Source organism: Felis catus, chromosome D1, assembly GCF_018350175.1.
Source record: "Felis catus isolate Fca126 chromosome D1, F.catus_Fca126_mat1.0, whole genome shotgun sequence".
NCBI lineage: Eukaryota > Metazoa > Chordata > Mammalia > Carnivora > Felidae > Felis > Felis catus.
Window position 1 is genome coordinate 76,107,201 of NC_058377.1, and position 18,968 is coordinate 76,126,168.

Genomic DNA, 18,968 nt, shown 5'->3' on the forward strand with positions numbered 1-18,968 from the left:
AGAAAAACCCACCCAAACCCTAAAATCCAGAGGTGTATGATGGCCTCACCTGGAGTGACAAAACAGCTCCAGAACACTAGATCCCCACCTCCTTCCTACCCTCACTTCCAAGGAGGGCTCCCTGGGGGTGCTGAGTCCAGCCTCTGCATTCCCTGTCTACAACCGATTTACAGGAGGGGCTAGAGAGGGCCCCCTCCCGGCATGGCCTGATCTCCCAGGGTCAGATGGACTGCTCTGATGGGTGTTTGTCTCTTCTTTAATTGCTGAGGCAGCCCAGAGAGTGTGAAGAGCCTGACAGGATGCAGAGACAGATCAAGTTGCCAATCAACTGTGTCCAGTCCCTGCGTGGAGAAGCAAGAAAGCCCTGAGGAAGGGAATGCTCTGGAGAGCATTTAATTTTCCAGGACTTCGGAGAGGTAAGGTAACACAGGCACATACTTTGATAAACCGCTTGAAGTGGGTGCAGGTGCTGAAACCTCCCAAATTCCCTTGCCTGAGTCGCACCAGATAAGTGCTGCCTTCTTCCCTGGGAAGGTCTGTCAGGTTAATTGGAGAGGAGGCAAGTCTCGGCCAGAGCTTCTTGAACAAGGAGGATGGAGCCTGAGGCCTGGTCTCTGTGTTCATTTCGGCCTCTCCCTTCCCAGGCTCAGTCTCTTCTCTAAAAGATTAAAGAAGGTCTGATGGAAGACGCATCTAGTTATGAGTCTTCCAGGATCCCCCAGACCTGGTTAGCTTTTGTGGCCTGTCAGTCTTCCCCTCCCCTCACCTGTGTGCAAACAGCGCTTTCTGCATTTGTACAATGTGGGGCTGGAGTTACAGGGTCAGCCCGTGAGCATGTGTGTGCCTCACAGTGAAACCCAGAGTAATAGAGTCTGAAGCTCTTCCTGTACATTTAAAAAAATTTTTTTAATGTTTACTTATTTTTGTTTTTGGTTTTTTTTTTAAATATAATTTATTGACAAATTGGTTTCCATACAACACCCAGTGCTCATCCCAACAGGTGCCCTCCTCGATGCCCAGCACCCACTTTCCCCTCTTCTCTACTCCCCATCAACCTTCAGTTTGTTCTCCATATTCAAGAGTCTCTTATGGTTTGCCTCCCTCCCTCTCTATAACTTTTTTTTCCCCTTCCCCTCCCCCATGGTCTTCTGTTAAGTTTCTCAAGATGCACCTATGAGAAACATATGGTATCTGTCTTTCTCTAAGTGACCTATTTCACTTAGCATAATACCTTCCAGTTCCATCCATGTTCATTCTTTCTCATTGTCAAGTAGTATTCCATTGTGTATATAAACCACATCTTCTTTATCCATTCATCAGTTGATGGACATTAAGCCTCTTTCCATAATTTGGCTGTTGTTGAAAGTGCTGCTATAAACATTGGGGTACATGTGCCCCTGTGCATCAGCACTCCTGTATCCCTTGGGTAAACTCCTAGCAGTGCTATTGCTGGGTCATAGGGTAGATCTACTTTTAATTTTTTGAAGAACCTCCACACTGTTTTCCAGAGCAGCTGCACCAGTTTCCATTCCCACCAACAGTGCAAGAGTGTTCCCGTTTCTCCACATCCTCTCCAGCATCTATAGTCTCCTGATTTGTTCATTTTAGCCACTCTGACTGGCGTGAGGTGGTATCTCAGTGTGGCTTTGATTTGTATTTCCCTGATAAGGAGTGACATTGGGTATCATTTCATGTGTGTGTCAGCCATCTGGATGTCCTCTTTGGAAAAGTGTTTATTCATGTCTTCTGCCCATTTCTTCACTGGATTATTTATTTTTTGGGTGTGGAGTTTGGTGAGTTCTTTATAGATTTTGGATACTAGCCCTTTATCCGATATGTCATTTGCAAATATCTTTTCCCATTCCGTCGGTTGCCTTTTATTTTGTTGATTGTTTCCTTTGCAGTGCAGAAACTTTTTATCTTGATGAGGTCCCAATAGTTCATTTTTGCTTTTAATTCCCTTGCCTTTGGGGATGTGTCAAGTAAGAAATTGCTGTGGCTGAGGTCAGAGAGTTTTTTTCCTGCTTTCTCCTCTAGGGTTTTGATGGTTTCCTGTCTCACATTCAGCTCCTTTTCCATTTTGAGTTTATTTTTGTGAATGGTGTAAGCAAGTGGTCTAGTTTCATTCTTCTTCATGTTGCTGTCCAGTTCTCCCAGCACCATTTGTTAAAGAGACTGTCTTTTTCCCAATGGATACTCTTTCCTGCTTTGTCAAAGATTAGTTGGCCATACTTTTGTGGGTCCAGTTTTGGAGTCTGTATTCTATTCCATTGGTCTATGTGTCTGTTTTTGTGCCAATACCTTACTGTCTTGATGATTACAACTTTGTAATAGAGGCTAAAGTCTGGGATTGTGATACCTCCTGCTTTGGTTTTGTTTTTCAACGTTACTTTGGCTATCGGGGGTCTTTTGTGGTTCCATACAAATTTTAGGATTGTTTGTTCTAGCTTTGAGAAGAATGCTAGTGCAATTTTGATTGGGATTGCATTTAATGTGTGGATTTCTTTGGGTAGTGTTGACATTTTGACAATATTTATTCTTCCAATCCATGAGCATGGAATGTTTTTCCATTTCTTTATGCCTTCTACAATTTCCTTCATAAGCTTTCTATAGTTTTCAGCATACTGATCTTTTACATCATTGGTTAGGTTTATTCCTAGGTATTTTATGGTTCTTGGTGAATGTTTATTTATTTTTGAGAGAGTGAGAGGAGGAGAGGGGCAGAGGTAGAGGGAGACACAGAATCCAAAGCAGGCTCCAGGCTCTGAGCCGTCAGCACAGAACACCACACGGGGCTCAAACTCAAGAATAGTGAGATCATGACCTGAGCTGAAGTCAGATGCTTAACCGACTGAGCCACCCAGTCACCTCTCTTCCTGTACATGTTCAAGATGTTTTCTTGGGTTGGTTTGCTCCTGTCTCCGATTTTGGCCTGAAACAGCTAGGCCATAATCAGATGATCAAAGCCCCCGGTGTAAGACGATTGCTTTGATTTGCTGTTTGCTTCAAAATCTGGATTACCAGCCTTTCTAATGAAGCCACTGTGAGCACAGGATTTAAAAACTCCCAGGTATCAGCGCCCTGACAGTCATTAGTCCTTCCCCATCTGTCTCAAGACCCCCTTTCTCTAAAAAATATTTTATACACCCTCTTTACTGTCCTGAAACTCATAAATAATATAAGCAATCCATACACATGATTTTTAAAAATCATCCTCATACCCTTATTATATAGGAGCAATTAAAAGAAAGTAATTTATTAGAAATAATACATACTTTAATATAGGCATGTTTGGGTACAATCCAACTAGAGACATCAGGAAGAAGTCAGAGCCTATACCAGCCATGAAATCATATATATGATTCAGTGTATATGCCTGTGTAAGCTGTACATGGATGCAAGAGTGTTGTATTGGTGATGCGGACACCATTAGTAGTGTCAGTTTTCCAGAATGAGTTCCAAAAGAGTTTAAACAACTCTTGATTAAAGTGATAGTAATAATAATAAAGTAACCCAACAAATCCTACCTTAAGTACATGTTCGAGAGAAATAGAAACACATGTCCATGCAAAGACTTGTACAGGAATGTTCACAGCAGCGTTAGTCACCAAACAGAAGAGGGGAACAGTCCAAATGTCCATCAGTTGGTGATGGACTGAAAAGAAATGTGCAGTACACTTCAGTGGAATACTATTCAGCAATAACAAGCAGCAAACTAATGATCCATGGCACAATACACATGAACCTCTAAAAACATTATGCTAAGTTAAAAAAGAGAAATACAAAAGACTACATATTGTATGGTTCTACTTATGTAAAATTTCTAGGAAAAACAACTCGATTGAGACAGTAAGCAGATCAGTGGTTGCCTAGGTTTGGGGTGGGAGTGGGAATTGACTGCAAACAGGTGCAAGGGATGGAAATGTTCTGAGTCTGCATCATGGTGATGGTTGCACGACTTACCAAGCTTACCAGCACCACTGAACTGATTAAACACTTAACTGATAATGCTTTAAAAATGAGTGAATTTTGTAGTATGTAAATCACAACTCAATACAACAATTTTAAGATGTACTCTACCCTTGATTTATATGATAATTCCATTTTTCAAAAACTTGATGTATACCAGTTGTGCCAAAAATGAATTGTGTTCATATTTAAAGCAGAGCTAGATTTCAGCATCAGGTAATTATGAGCAAATTTTTCCTGCACATGAGTGTCCAGTAGGACATGGGACAGATGTGAGGGGCAGTTCACTGTGAGGGACTGTCCTACATGTAATAGATTATCTACCATTCCTGTCTCCTGCCCACTGAATTCCAGAAACAGCCTCTAATCACAGTGACACTGAAAATGTCCCTGTAGAATTACAGATCGCCCCCTAGGAAGTGGTTTCATCCCCACCAACGATTCCTGATGTAGCCCATCATCACATGGGGAAACTAAAGCCAAGTGAGGGGCGAAGACTTGCCCAGGGTCATAGAATGAGTTAGTGCTTAGTGGCATTCGACCCAGACATTCTAAACCACACTTCAGAGCTCTCTGGCCTATATCGGATCTTATCAGCCTTGTTTTTCTTTCCCTCCAGACTGCTCCATCCTTTGGTACCCAGCGTGTAAAAAGCTCAGCCTCATTCAGAGTTATGGAAGAGGCAGGTAGGGGTCCAGAGATTGTCAGTATTATACTAGCACAGGAAATTCACCTTCAGGGAGCTGTAATGGGGGCAGCTGGTTCTGTGAGTCTCAAATGTGAAGCTTCAGCCAGTTTATGAGCCCAGGAATGTCAAATATCCACCATACAGGCTGCAGTTCCAACCTTTCCTCCTACGGCAAACATGACTAATTGATTATGGCACGCCTGCCTTCTGAGGCTGGATACGGACTCTGCCTCTTTCTCAAGGCAGCCATTGTTAATTAACTGAAATTTTCAGAAGAGGCAAATAGTTATTGTCCTGGAAGTGCTGGGCCCAAAGAAAGGAAATGGGCTGGATGCAGGTATGAGACAAAGAGCCACTCTATACTCCGGGAGGAGGAGAATGCTTCTGGGTGTAGTAAAGAAAGGAACAGACCAAAATGAAAGACTAGACAAGGACACTGGAAACAACATTTCAGGCTTTGGTTCAGACAGAGTCCTCAGAGAGCAGATGCTCAGTAACTGTGTGATGAATGACCACTGAGAGAATAGGAACTGTCTGTCCTGGTTGTAGAGTAATCTCTTGGTCAGAGCCCAAGTAGGTAGGCGTGCGCTGCTCCCCAAAGTGAGGCTGCAATCCAAAGGTCTCTGAAGCTGAGCTCATAGCCTAGCCTCCCTGGAGAGTCCTTGTTTTATATTCGAGGAGATTCATCCTCGACCCAAGGAGTTCTGCAGCACAGAGAGATGTGATCACAGGGACAGGTTTCTCTTAGAGGGAACCAGAGACCCATGCAGTGTCTAAGATTTGGGGAATAGAGTCTAGTGGCCAAGTACCTGAGCTTTGGAGTCAGATAGACATGGGTTTAGATTCCAGTGCTGCCAGTTACTGGCTTTGTGATCTTGAGCAAGTTGCTTAACTTCTCAGAAGTCATTTTTCTCATCTCTCCCTGGGATCTAATTCACAGAGTACTGCAAGGATCAAATGAATGGACATTCATCTTGCTCTTACATTTATCTCTATGCCCATTTGAAAGTAGCCATTGCCATTTAGTAAGGATGGCCTGCATCCCAAGCTTCAGGGATAGGCCATGACTGATCTAATCACACAGGACCATCCCAGCCCTGTTGCTCCACTGATGGTTCAGGGATGAGTTACTTAGGCTATGCCAATCAACATGTGGTTTTCTCCTAGTTAGTTCAGCCTGGTTTTGTTGGAATAAAGTTTAGAAATGGTGTGTGGTAGTAGGAAAAGGGCTGACTCTGTCTCTTTCTCTTTGTCTCTCTGTTTCTCTGTCACTCTTTTTCTTTCTTTTCTCCTCCTGGATATGAATGAGCCATTATGTGGCCTCAGTTTCTGCCAGAAGCTATTTTGCATCCATGAATAAAATCTGGCCTGTGGAAAGTCAACATATGGAATAGGGCAGAGCTAAACCACAGAGAAACCGAGCCAGACCCCTGATCAAACCTCACATGACTCAATCTGAACTGTCCCTGGACTTTTAAAGCAAAATATGGATTGGGCTTCCTGTTACTTAAAATGTAAAGGGTTAGCACACTTAAGTGCTCAATAAATGCTAGTAACCAAAACCATTTGTATTTTGATCAAAATAATTACTAATTAAAGCCCCCCACAGGGCTTGACAGTTTCATCCCGAGATACAGCACAAGTTCCCAATGGTATTCATTTATGCCACAAACTTATCAAACAAATTCATCAACAAATGATGATCCAGTTCCTACTGTGTGATGAGCCTCGTGCTAGTTGCAGTTACGGTGGTGAGCCAGACACACTTGGTGCTGCCAAACGCACAGCCCCATTGGCCTGGGAAGCCCCACCCCGTCGCCACCCCTCGGAGAGGTCTCCTTGCTGAGCTGAAAGGGTGACCTGAACACTCACAAAAGTGTGCATACTTGAAAGGAAAACCTTGGAAAGTGATTATACATGTGGAATCTCTGTGTGAAATTCAAATGGTTTTTAGTGTGGGGAAGGCAGGATTCACTCTTCTTTACTTTTAATTTTGTTTCAATGCTTATTTATTTATTTTGAGAGAGAGAGAGAGAGAGAGAGAGAGAGAGAGAGAGAGAGAGAGAGAGAATCCCAAGCAGGCTCCATGCTGTCAGTGCAGAGACCAGTCTGAGGCTCGGTCTCACAAACTGTGAGATCATGACCTGAGCTCAAATCAAGAATCAGATGCTTCACCGACTGAGCCACCCAGGGGCCCCCACTCTTAGTTCTTCCTGCCCCCACATACTGCAATTCAGCCAGGTATACCCTCCTCCCCTTCCTCTCCCTCTTCACCTTCATCTGCCTTCAAGACTTCAACAGAAACTCTAGAAGAGGCTCCCTGGCTGAAGCGGCTCACTGTTCTCCTCTTGGAACCTCACATCTGTTTCCTTTGCATCTCACACTTCTCTGAGCCCTTAGTCACCCTGGGTCTCCTGGCTTCCAGCTGCCCATTCTTCCAGCTGTCACCTTGCCCTGCCCTCCAGGCTCTGGCCTCTTTTAGTTTATACTTAACCTGTGACTTCCAGCCCACTGCTCTGCCCCAAGGGCTCGCTTTTAACCTGCCCAGATTCCCACTTGCCCACTGGTGGCTTCTAGGGGTTCTGAAGATAATTCCATGGTGCCTAGATTGCTAACTTCTATTGTAGCTCCTGGCCACCAGCCTAGACTTGCCTGGTACCTAAATAAATTCCTGCCTTTAACATAATGGGGACAGTGCCTTGTCCTGACTCAAAAACTACATTGCGGAAAAGAAAAAAAAAAAAATGCTACAATGCTGTCCCATTTCCCCCAGCCTTGCTTTTTCTTTTGTTATATCCACTTAAAGCAAACAAGTAGCACATGTTTAAGGGGGAAAACTCACATGATAGCATTTGATAAAGTAAAAAGTGAAAGCCTTCCATCTGCTTTCCCTCAGTCCCTCTCCCCAGAGGCAGCCGTGCTACCATTTGGCTGTGTAGCTCTGACCCAAGGTAGTCGTGGGCTCTAGAGGCAGGTCACCTGGATTCAGATCCCAGCTCTACCACTTATTAGCTATAGATGTTGAACCATCTAGCTTACTTCCTTGAGCCTGGGTATACTGACGTGTAAAACTAGGGTAATAACAGGACCTCCTCTTGAGGTTACCCAGGGTGAGGGTGGGGGAACTGAAAATAAAAAAAGCAGTAAAACACATAGAATAGTGATTGACATATGGTTAAATGCTTCATAAATGTAAGTTATTATCTACCTCATTTTTAGTAACAGCCATGTAGGGTTCCATAGTTGAATGTCTTTTATTATAAGCCCATGCAGTTTATAGAGTCACTGACCAGTTACTCCAGACTCGTGCTCCAATGCTGAGAATGTGTATTTGGAGTTGGGCATGCTTGGAAAACCCAGAATATATGGTTTTGGTTTTCTTGTTTGGAACCCAGTGACATTGTTCATCCGAGCTTCCAGGTGTTCACATCCTGGCTAGAAGCTATGGTAAGAGACCATATTTAGCAAAGGTCACTTCTGCTTTCTTCTAGACATGTTCTCGAACCACACACCCTTCTTTCCTCCCAAGGTCTGTGTCCTGGGTAGCCAGCACCCTGGATGGCGAGCTCTGCTCTGAGCCGAGCTTACTACCAATGAGAATTAGAACAGTTTTTCTCTCTGCTCTTCAACATGCTGGGCAGGCAACACCCTGGCTTCCTAGCAGGTTAAAGCAATCACAAGGTATCTTTGAATAGTTCTTTCCTGGAGAAAAAGAAAGGGGAGAAGCAACAGACCAGATGGATCTAAATTGAACACACTGTTCTCGGCACTTAATTTCCCGTACACGGAGCACAAGAGTCATTTGGCGGCCTTTTGGGAATACTTCCCAAGCAATGCCTAGAGTTTTAACCATTTGACAGCCGTTAACCATATTGAACCTCACAGGGCTTAGCTCCCCACCCGCCACTGAGGAGCATGATCAGAAACTACCATTTACCCTGAGAAAACGTCCTGTAAGTGGCACCAACCAATCTTCCCCAATACAAGCAGATCACAAACAGTGCTGACAACCATGCTCAGCAGAACCTTGATGCAGAGGAGAACAAGAAGGATCCGGGATAGCCCCTCAGAAGCACATTTTTCACCTTCCCCAATTAAGATGTCCATGCCTCTGTTGTCCCCTTTTGTCTGTGGTGCTATCCCATGGTCGTGGGATTCACAGTCATTGTTTCTTTTTCACCTCTCATATCCAGTCAGCCAGCTGGCCGAGTCTACTCAATGATGCGTCTTACATCCATCCCTAGCTTTTGTAGCTCTGCCATCTATTTTCTCGTTCAGCAAAGCCTATTGGAACTACCAGGGGCTTTGTTAATACTAAGCTGAGAGAACAAATGTTAGCAATGCTCCTTATTAATTGTGTGACCTCCAGCAAGTCCCTTCACCTCACTGAGTCTTGGTGGTCTCATCTGTTAAAGGGGAAACCAATGCCTAATGCAGTGTGTTATTGTACAGATTAAATGAGAGCTGCATCACAAGTGCTAATATCCACTAGGTCTCAGTATATATCTCTTGGACAGATGAAGAAGTGAATGGAGACTTGCAGTTGAATGTGATGGAATTGACTTGAATGTCTACTTTTATTTCTTTCCAAAACCATAATAAAATGGAGATAAAGGGATAAAGAGAAGTGTAGCCTTACAGGAACACATAGAACAAAAACAGCATAGCCTTGACTTGTGATCCCTAAATACACAGGAAATAAACGAGGAAATTTCAACGTGACACCTGTGTATCAGTTAGTACTTGCATAACAAACCACAACAAAACTAATGGCTTAGTACAAAAATCATTTTATTTGTTCACAAGTGTGTAAGTCTGTGGTTTGGGCTGGGCTGAGGTAGGTGGCGCTTCTGCTGATATGAACTGATTTCACTTTTTTGCAGTCAGCTGGTAGCTGGTGTGACTGAGGGCTGGGATCTGCTGGGATGGTTAACTTCTCCCTCCCTATTGTCTTTCACTTTGCAGGAGGCTGGCTTTTGCTTCTTCACCCTGTGGTCTCGGGGTTCCTAGCAATCAGAGAATAATACCCAGTTCTCAAGCTTCTGCTTGACTCATACTTGCTAATATCTCATTGGCAAATCACAGATTCAGTGTGGGAGGGGGCTACAAAAAGTCACAGATACCTTGATTCATTGGGGGACATTATTGCACAACCTCTGAAGCATATCCCCCATCTTTCTCAGTTAAGACGATCATGTCTTTGTTGCCTCTCGATAGAGATACTCTCCAATGGTACTGACAGAGTCAAAGGTAGATTGAAAGAGATAAAAGCAGGTGGGCAAACGAGATCGACTTAGCAGACCAGAGAAAATGGAAAGCAAAACCTAACGTGGGGGACACCAAGAAGGTAACTAGTTCCTGCTATAGATTCCCAGAGATTCAGAAATTGAAGGCACCAAGTACATCTGGAATTCAGAGCTCAGGTGGGGCTACCAACAGAAGAACGGGCTGAAAGTCTGTGTAAGAGGAACTATTGTGACTCTCTGTGTCTTTGGCCCTGCCCCACACAATCAAGTGAATACCTGTCCATATCCCAGAATTAAGATGTACCCTGGTAGAGGTGAAACCAGAAGGATTCATATCTTGGAATACGAGGCACTGCTGAAGGTAGGGGCACCTTATTAAACTACAGGAGGATTACTCAGTTGACAGTAAAATAGCAATATTAAGAAAATTAGATGATGCCACAAGTGATTAATAGAAATACCATAGAGAAAAAATAAGTGAAGTAGTTATCAAAGACTTCAATAAATTACCATAAAGTTTCTCAGAACTTAAGGAACTGAGTTTCTAAATTGAAAAGGCCCACTAAGCACTTTGCAAAATGAAATTTAAAGGGAAAAAAATAGAACTAAGGCAAATCACTATGAAAGTTCAGGATATTGGGAATAGAGAAAATCCTAACAAACAATCAACAGTGAAAACATGGTAGTGAAATACACATGGCATCAGACTTAGTGGCCACAGTAGATGCTAGAAGATAATGGAGAGATGCTTTCAAAATACTGTAAGGATATACTCAAACTATAATTGTGATGGTAGGTTGATGATATTTTAGACATTAAAGACCTAAAGAAAATTATCTTACACGCATCTTTTTTAGGAAGTTGCAACAAATAAGGAAGACATAAAAAACAGAAAACAGGACCTACCCATTATTAGCATATTGTCTCACAACTGCAAACTCATATTTCTAATACTCTGCTACATGATGCTGAGGTCCAGACTCTGCCTCTCCCCTTCTGCCTTGGCCAGCTGGCTCCCTGTTAAGTTGTGCTAATGAGGAAGGGGCTTGCTAGAAGGAAACTGGAGGGCTGGAGAAGGAAGAAGGGACTTGCTTCTTCCTGTTTGCTTCCTGTCTCCTTGCAGTTCCTGAGAGGATCACACTGGCCACTTCTTCACCCTGGCAGAAGAACCTTTTTCTTGAACAACAGCTAAATCCAGTCTTCCCAACACTTGTAGAATCTACAGTGCTCTCAGAGATACCAGCACCAGCTGAGCCATGACCTTCACCCCCACCCCCCTCAGCCCCGTCTTCCTGCGTATGCAGTTAAAATCACTGCTATGGTTTCAGAAACCTGATGGTAGTGAGAGGAGACCCCAGCACAATGGCTATGCATCAGACTGCTGAGTTGCTTCAATTGAAAGCCCCAGTTTGTGACCTTCCCATATCTGTGCTCTTTGCAGACTGACTTTCAGAATCTTTCACTGAAACTTGGAATCTGTTCTACCCCTTGATTCTAGACTGCCATTGTGACTTGTTTGGCCAGTAAAATGTGATGGAAGTCATACCAAACCAGTTCTAATCCTAGCCTCAAGAGGTCTTGGTTAATTACTTCCTCTGTCTATGCAGCCCTTGTCTCCACCATGCAATCTGGGCTAACCCACTGGAGGATAAGAGATCATGGGGCATACCATCCTATAGCCAGCTACTCCACCCGTAGCCCCATAAGCAGGGCTGCAGTTAACTGCAGATGCCTAAGGAAGTCCAGCTGAGCCTAGGCGGACCAGTGTGCAGAGCTCAGCCCAATTCACCAACCTGCAGAATTGAGCTGAATAATTGTTGTCTTTAACCACCACATTTTAAAGCAATTTGTGGTGCAGAAATAGCTAATTGGTGCACAGGCTTAGTTAGAGACCAGCCAGTCCACATTGGAATAGGAGGACTGAAGGCTCACCAATGGATGTATTCAAGAAACAAAATGATATCATTAGATAAGCTAATATGTTTGAATATATTAAACTCTCTAGGGGAGAGTTACATAATGATTTACTTTTAGATCATAGAAAGCTACGCAATTTATAATAAAAAAAGTTGTAAAGGAAAGAAAATGCATCATAATGTTCAACATGTCTCCCCTATGAATAATATTCACACAACCATAATAAACGCTGAATATTGTTTTAACCCCAAATTATGATACAGTGATATTGGGATATCATTGTGAAGCTTGGGGGCTGGATGTGACTTGTGCACGTGTGTGATGGAAGATGGAGAGGTAAAACAGGGAGAAATCTAAATCCTGTCTTCAATAATTGGAAGTCAAGAAATAGTATGATTATGTTGAAATCATAGAGATAGATTTCAGAAGAGACAACTAAATTAAGTAGGTGCCTCCATGGAGTAACAATGTTAATGGGGTGAGTTGGGATTCTTATTGTAAGCCTTGAGGAACTATTTAATATGAGTGTCTGTGTGTGTGTGTGTGTGTGTGTGTGTGTGTGTGTGTGTGTAAAATAAATTTCAAATTTACAAAACTGAATTACCTTTGTGGGTTTCTGTCTGTAGTAATTGCCAACTCACTATTGTGAACTTGAATCCCAAGGCTTGGTTTCAGCAGTTCTGTCTTTTCATCAAAGTGTTTTTACTAACAGAAATACAGATAATATCCCTCACAGTTCTCTTGTGCCCCTGGGCCCTTGCTCCCAAATCCAATCACCATCTTTAGCTCTCCCTCCCAAATATGGCTGCCTACCTCTCTCCACCACCATGTATGTGCAAGAGCTCAGGACATCTTCCCAACTAGTTTCCCTGCCTCTTGTCTTTCTTGTTCCCTTCAAATATTCTTAAGTAAGCTGCAAAAAAAATGATAAATAAGTCATCTCAGGCCATGCCCTGTCTACAATTCTTTATTGATTTTCCTCAGTCTACAGGACAAAGTGTATACTCACTAAGATGTCATGCATGGTCCTTCATGGTTTGGGCTCTCACCTTCCCAGCCTCACCTCTTGCCATCTGTTAAGCTTGTCTCCAGCCACACCAAACTTCTTCCCACCCCTTGTTTTTGTCATGTTCTGGTTTTCTGCTTAGTTTTTGCACTTGGGATTCCCTTTGGCAGACCCTATTTGTTACCAACTCAAAATTCACCCTTCCTTTTCTTTTAACCTAACAGAATCCTAGAAATTTGTTGGTCTCAGGGAAGGTGGGCCCTTGTCCTAGTCCAGAGGTGGGCATATAACCCAGTTCTGGCTAATGATTTGTAAGAGGAAGTTGGTATAGGACATCTGGAAAGATTTTCCCTTCTTGATAAGAGAAAGGTATGCAAGCAAAAACTCTCAGCCTCTTGTCCCCCTAGCTTTCTTTTCCAGAGATCGGCTAAGGACATGAACGTGTGGTAGAACAGTGGGAGGCCCCTCCTAGAACCCAGACTTCCTACACCCTCTGCACCAATGCTAGAAACACCCCCAGACGTTTTACTATAGAAAAATAACTCCCTCCTTGTTTATGCCACTGTTGGCTGAGCATTACTTGAAGCTAAAAGTGTTTATGTTGGATATATTTACAGTTACCTGACTAAATCCTGTTCATTAAAGAGCTCTGTCTGCTGACCTTGTGCACCTAGAGCTTCTTTAATTATAGCATAATGGCTAAAAGCACCAGCTCTGAGGCCAGACTGCCCAGGTCCATCACCCAACTCGACTGCCTACTAGTTGGTAACCTTAGACAAGTTATTTATCCTCTCTGTCTATTAAATGGGGGTAAGAAATTATTAACTTTATCCAATGTTCATAGGGGTAAATTAGTTAATGTATATTAATGCCCTTTGTAGTTCGCTCCCGATAATCATTCCATTAATGTTTGCTGTTTTTAACACAAGCTTCATCATACTCCATCACAATAGCCTTATAATCCTCTTCCCTGATAGGTTGTAAAGTTAATGAAGTCAGGGGTACATCTGTCTAGTTTATTATATTCTCAGGGATACTTTGCCTAGAGAAACTGCCCAATAATTATTTACTGAATAAATAAACATAGTTCATACAGTGTGAACAGTGTACAGAAAGTAAACCAAGTCAAACATCAACCCAATTGGGAAGTCTTTTTCACATGAAGTCAGTGAAAGGAGTTATAAATTGGCAGCTTTGTGAGTTCTAGAGGGCTACTGCGGGAAAAATTCCCATCGTTGCTTCAAAAGACAATACACCCATGTGCTTATAAGACCCCCAATGAACAAACGTGATTCCATTAAGAAAAACCACAAGATCAGCCAAAAGATATTCAACAGCCCGTGTTGGGCCAAGTGTCCGTAAGCAATTGCGTTGACCTTGTCCACATTTGGCTTTCTAAAGATGGAGGCTGTAATCAAAGATAGGATGTAGGAACTAACAGTAGTTTAAAGGACATCAACTCCAGATAACTGTTCCTCCAGCATCTTTCTTGATTTCTTTTGTTTTATCCTGCTTTTCCTTGCCACTCACACCAGTAGCAGAGGAACACCCACTGTCTGGGCTTTCAACTCATCCTTATCCCCCACTTTAGTTGGATTGTCCTGACAAAGTTATCCTTTACAGTGTGTGTGTGTGTGTGTGTGTGTGTGTGTGTGTAAATAGAGGAGAAAGATCTAGCACAGGAATGGTTGCAATACAAGTATTTTCTGGCTAGTATGCAATTTTTCTTAAAATTTTTTAATATTTTATTTATTTTTGAGAGAGAGACAGAGTATGAGCAGGGGAGGGGCAGAGAGCGAGGAAGACACAGAATCTGAAACAGGCTCCAGGTTCTGAGCTGTCAGCACAGAGCCTGATGTGGGGCTCGAAACATGTGAACCATGAGATCATGACCTGAGCCAAAATTGGACCCTTAACTGACTGAGCCACCCAGGCACCCCATTAGTATGCAGTTTTATTCCCTCATGTCTCTTGACAGGCAAGACAGGGGAAAATACTTCCTGGGCCTTCAGAAAGCTTCTACCGTCTATCCTCATGATAATTTACTTTCTTACCTCTTTCTTTTCCCTTCACCTTGAGCAATTATGGCATCTTTCTTTTCAAAAGCTCAGTAATTGGAAAACTGGCTTATGAATCTGGTAACCCTTTCTTCCCTAAAGGTTATCCCCCACCCCCATCACACAGAGAGCTACGGGAAAGAGAAAAGAAAGGGAGGTGTATGTATTTTGTGAGATCTAGAAGGATGAAAATTGAATTTACTTAATAATCCCACTTGTTGCTTTTTAGGAAGAACTTGGAAAGGGGCACAAGAATTTGTTTGGGTAACAAAAGGGCTGAAGCTACATGAGACATTTTCTTCTGAAAAACATGTATACTTTTGGGCTGCCTGCGTGGCTCAGTTTGTTAAGCATCCAACTCTTGTTTTCGGCTCAGGTCATGATCTCACGGTTCATGAATCTGAGCCCTGCATCAGGCTCTGTGCTGACAGTGTGGAGCCTGCTTGGGATTCTCTCTCTCTCTCTCTCTCTCTCTCTCTCTCTCTCTCTCTGTCTCTGTCTCTCTCTGCCCCTCCCCTAATCTCTCCCCCAACCCCATCAAAATAAATAAATAAACTTTAAAAAATTAAAAAGATATGTATACTTTTTGTTTTTTAAGTAAGCTCTAGGTCCAATCTGGGGCTTGAACTCATGACCCCGAGATCAAGAGTTGCATGCTTTACTAACTGAGGCAGCCAGGCATCCCCTTTTAAAAATATTTTTAAAAGTTTGGTAGTCTCTGAATTGATCAGATTTTAAATCACCATCACCAGATGGTATCAGCTCTAGAGATCACTCCATAACAAAGAGAAGTAACAAAAATAATAATATTAGCAACAGCTCATATATATCAAGGACTATGCTAAGCAGTTTTTATATATTACTTCATTCATTCCCAACAAATACATGGCATAGGTCCTATTGTTATCTCATTTACCAAAAAGGGAACTAGAGCATAGAGAAGTTAAAAATTACTTGCCTGAAGTCATAGCTAGTAGTAGAGGAGCTAAGACCCCAAACTAGGTCTGACTCGAAAGCCCACACTCTCAACCAATATAGGAACTTCTATAACATGCATGACCTGTATAGGACAGTCATCTGAACCCGTTGTAAAACTGCATCCAGTTTTCCCAGGGCTTCTTCCTTCTGTGTGTTCATGCTTTGAGAAGCCTGGTTTTCATCAAAGAGGTAACCACAAAGAGTGGAGACAGGAGGTGCGAAGTACAGCTGGCATGTGTGCTTTTTTGCTCTAGAAATATTTTTAAAGACAATATTATTAGGCAGGTATTTTTCATTTGCAGCAACAGTCTCCATACCTTTCTGGGACCCTCCATAAACCCAGAGAACATCTGTGGAGGGAGTCCCTGCAGTCAGCCTGGGGGAACATCACCCTCATCAGCCTCTCACTGGTTATATGATCTTGTGCAGGTTCTTTACCACTTAGTGCCTTTTTCTTATCTGTAAAGTGAACATATCAATAGCATGTGCCTCAAGTCATGGGCCCAGATGCAGCACCTCCAGCCATAGAGGATTGTTCCCAGGCCTTGACACCTGATGGAATTTTCACTGATGGGTTTAGAAATTTTGAAAGGTTGACCTCTTTCTTCTTTCCATCTTCTCCCTTTTGGAATGGGAATGTCTATAACCGCCTGCCCCACTGTTGTATTTTGGAAGTAGATAACTTGTTTTCTAATTTTATTGGTTCCAGGATGGAAAGGAAGTTTGTCCTAGGATGGATCATACAGTTTCATGGAGATGATTTATCAATGATGAGATTTGGGACTTCTGACTTGATATTTAGATGAGATTTTGGGTTTGAGCTGATGCCTTAATGGGTTGAAATTTTGGGGAATGTTGGGGGGGGTGACTTTATTGTGCATGCCATCCATGGCAAAAAAAAAATCCCCCCAAAACAAAAAACCTCTTTGCAGATGTGATGAGGTTAAGAACTTTGAGATGTTAAGATTATCCTGGGTTATCCAGAGGGGTCCAAAATGCAATCACACGTATCCTTATAAAAGGGTGACAATTTTCACACAGAAGGTGATGTGGAGATAGACACAGAGATTGGAGAGATGTGGCCCCAAGCTAAAGAATGCTAGCAGTCTCTAGAAGCTGGAAGAGGCAGGAATAGATTCTCCCCAGAGCATGTGGAGGGAGCACAGCCCTACGAACACCTTTGCTCTAGCCCAGGGATATTGATTGCAGACTTCTGGCATACAGAACTTTGAGAAGATAAATATCTGGTTTTAAACCACCAAGTTTATTGAATATTTATTAGAGAAGCATCCCACTTCCAAGTACCAAAATCTGTATTAGCTTCTTGTGGCTGCTGCTGTTACTGGAAACATTAAATGATTACATACACGTAAAGCCCTTAGAACAGTGTTTTAAAACAGTTCTTTGTTTTTGTTAGGATTGTCATTATTATGGACGTTGGAATGTTTTCAGGAAACGGAACTTTGCAGTGGTCCTTCAACAGGGTCCATGGATGAATCCCCAGAATTTGTGTGCAAAACTCATGGTGTATGTGCATATGTGTAGTTTTATATCATTTTGCCGGGACCACATATTGGGTGGCTTAAACAACAGAAATTCGTGGTCTCCAGCTCTGGAGGCTAAAAACTTGAGATCAAGGTATCAATCAGTAGGGTTGATTTCTTTGAGGGCCGTGAGGGAGAAATCTATTCTAAGCCTCCTTTGATGGCCATCTTCTCTGTGTCCCTTCACAAGATCTTCTATGTTTGTCTGTTTCCGTGTCCAAATTTTCTCTTTCCATAAGGATACTGGTCTTAATGGATTAGGACCTACCCTGATGACTTCATTTTCACTTGATTACCTCTGTAAAGACTTTCCTCCCAACAAGGCCACATTCTGAGTTACTGTGACTTTGGACTGCAAAATATTTTGGGGGGAGGACACAATTCAACCCATAACAGTTTCCATATGAATGTTTCCATAGCTTTCATCAGATCTCAAAAGTACCCAGTACACATGCTCATAGGTGCATAGTCACACTTGCTCACAGACATTAAAAATCCTCTCACAGTATAAAAGCCTAGAATGGTTTTGGGGAGGGACTAGTGAATGGTTTGGGGGAAGGACTTCCAAGCCCTAGGATTCTTATCTCAATAGGTAGATGCCAGCTTTACTTAAGCAACCTCAAACCATACTTGGAAGTAGGCGTTTTATTTGAAGGCAGTTCATGTAGTAGAAGAAGCACAGGCTGTAGACTGAACCAATCCACCTTGACACCTAGGCTCTGTATTGCATCACTCAACCTCTGAGACTGTTTCTTGGTCTGAAAAATACCACCTGCCTTAAGGCTATGATATGAAGTACCAAACTCAGTGTCTGGATCCTAGCAGGCACACAAATACCTATTCTCATGAGTGGGGTACAGCTAACTAATGGGAGCCAGCTCAACAGCACACAGAATGACGGAGTATTCTTTGACACATGCTCTGCCCTTAATCTGATATAGACACTGCTTGCCTCTTGTAGGTGACCTTGGCAGGGCAGGCTGACAGAAAATGGCTTTTAAGAAAAATGGCCCATTGGTCTTCCGATCAACCAGAATGGCAGGTAATCCTGTAATCGGTTGCATGGACACTGCCTCAACTTGACAGAAGACTCAAGCTCCCACTTAGGGCAAGCTCAGTTTCACATTGTATGGAACATGCAGTGTGTTAGTTAGGGTAAAGTGTAAGTTGCTATAACAAAGAAACCTGAAAGGACAGCCGTTTAACTAGATACATTTATTTGTCTTTCGTGTCCTAGCTAAGAGATGGTAGGCTGCCTGGCCATTCTTAATATGTAGCTTTTACTTGTGGGTCTAGAGGTAGTTGCAGCTCTCATCATCTCTCAGCCAACAGGAAGGGGGAGCATACGCTCAAGGTTTTTAAGGCAAGATCCTGAAGGTACACATCATTTGCTTACACCTCGTTGGCAGAATTTAGTGACAAGGGCTCATTGAGCTCTAAGGAAGATAAGGATATGTCATCTTTAACTGGATTGCTATGTGCCCAGCTAAACCCAATTACTATGGAAGAAAAAGAGCACAAATAGTGGAGGATACAGCTAGCAGATGGCCATATCTGGCTCAT

General features: G+C 42.8%; 1 long non-coding RNA gene across 2 annotated transcripts; it reads right to left on the reverse strand.

Moving 5' to 3' along the window:
- Nucleotides 1-9,427: 9,427 nt before the first annotated feature.
- LOC102899815 lies at nucleotides 9,428-11,829 on the reverse strand. 2 transcript variants are annotated; one of them, XR_006586444.1, is made up of 3 exons: nucleotides 11,236-11,391; nucleotides 10,810-11,060; nucleotides 9,428-9,663 (listed from the first exon to the last, which is right to left on the reverse strand). It is a non-coding gene; the product is annotated as an uncharacterized LOC102899815 (long non-coding RNA). The 2 variants fall into 2 exon arrangements; XR_002145771.3 differs by having other exon boundaries at nucleotides 10,810-11,829.
- Nucleotides 11,830-18,968: the final 7,139 nt, after the last annotated feature.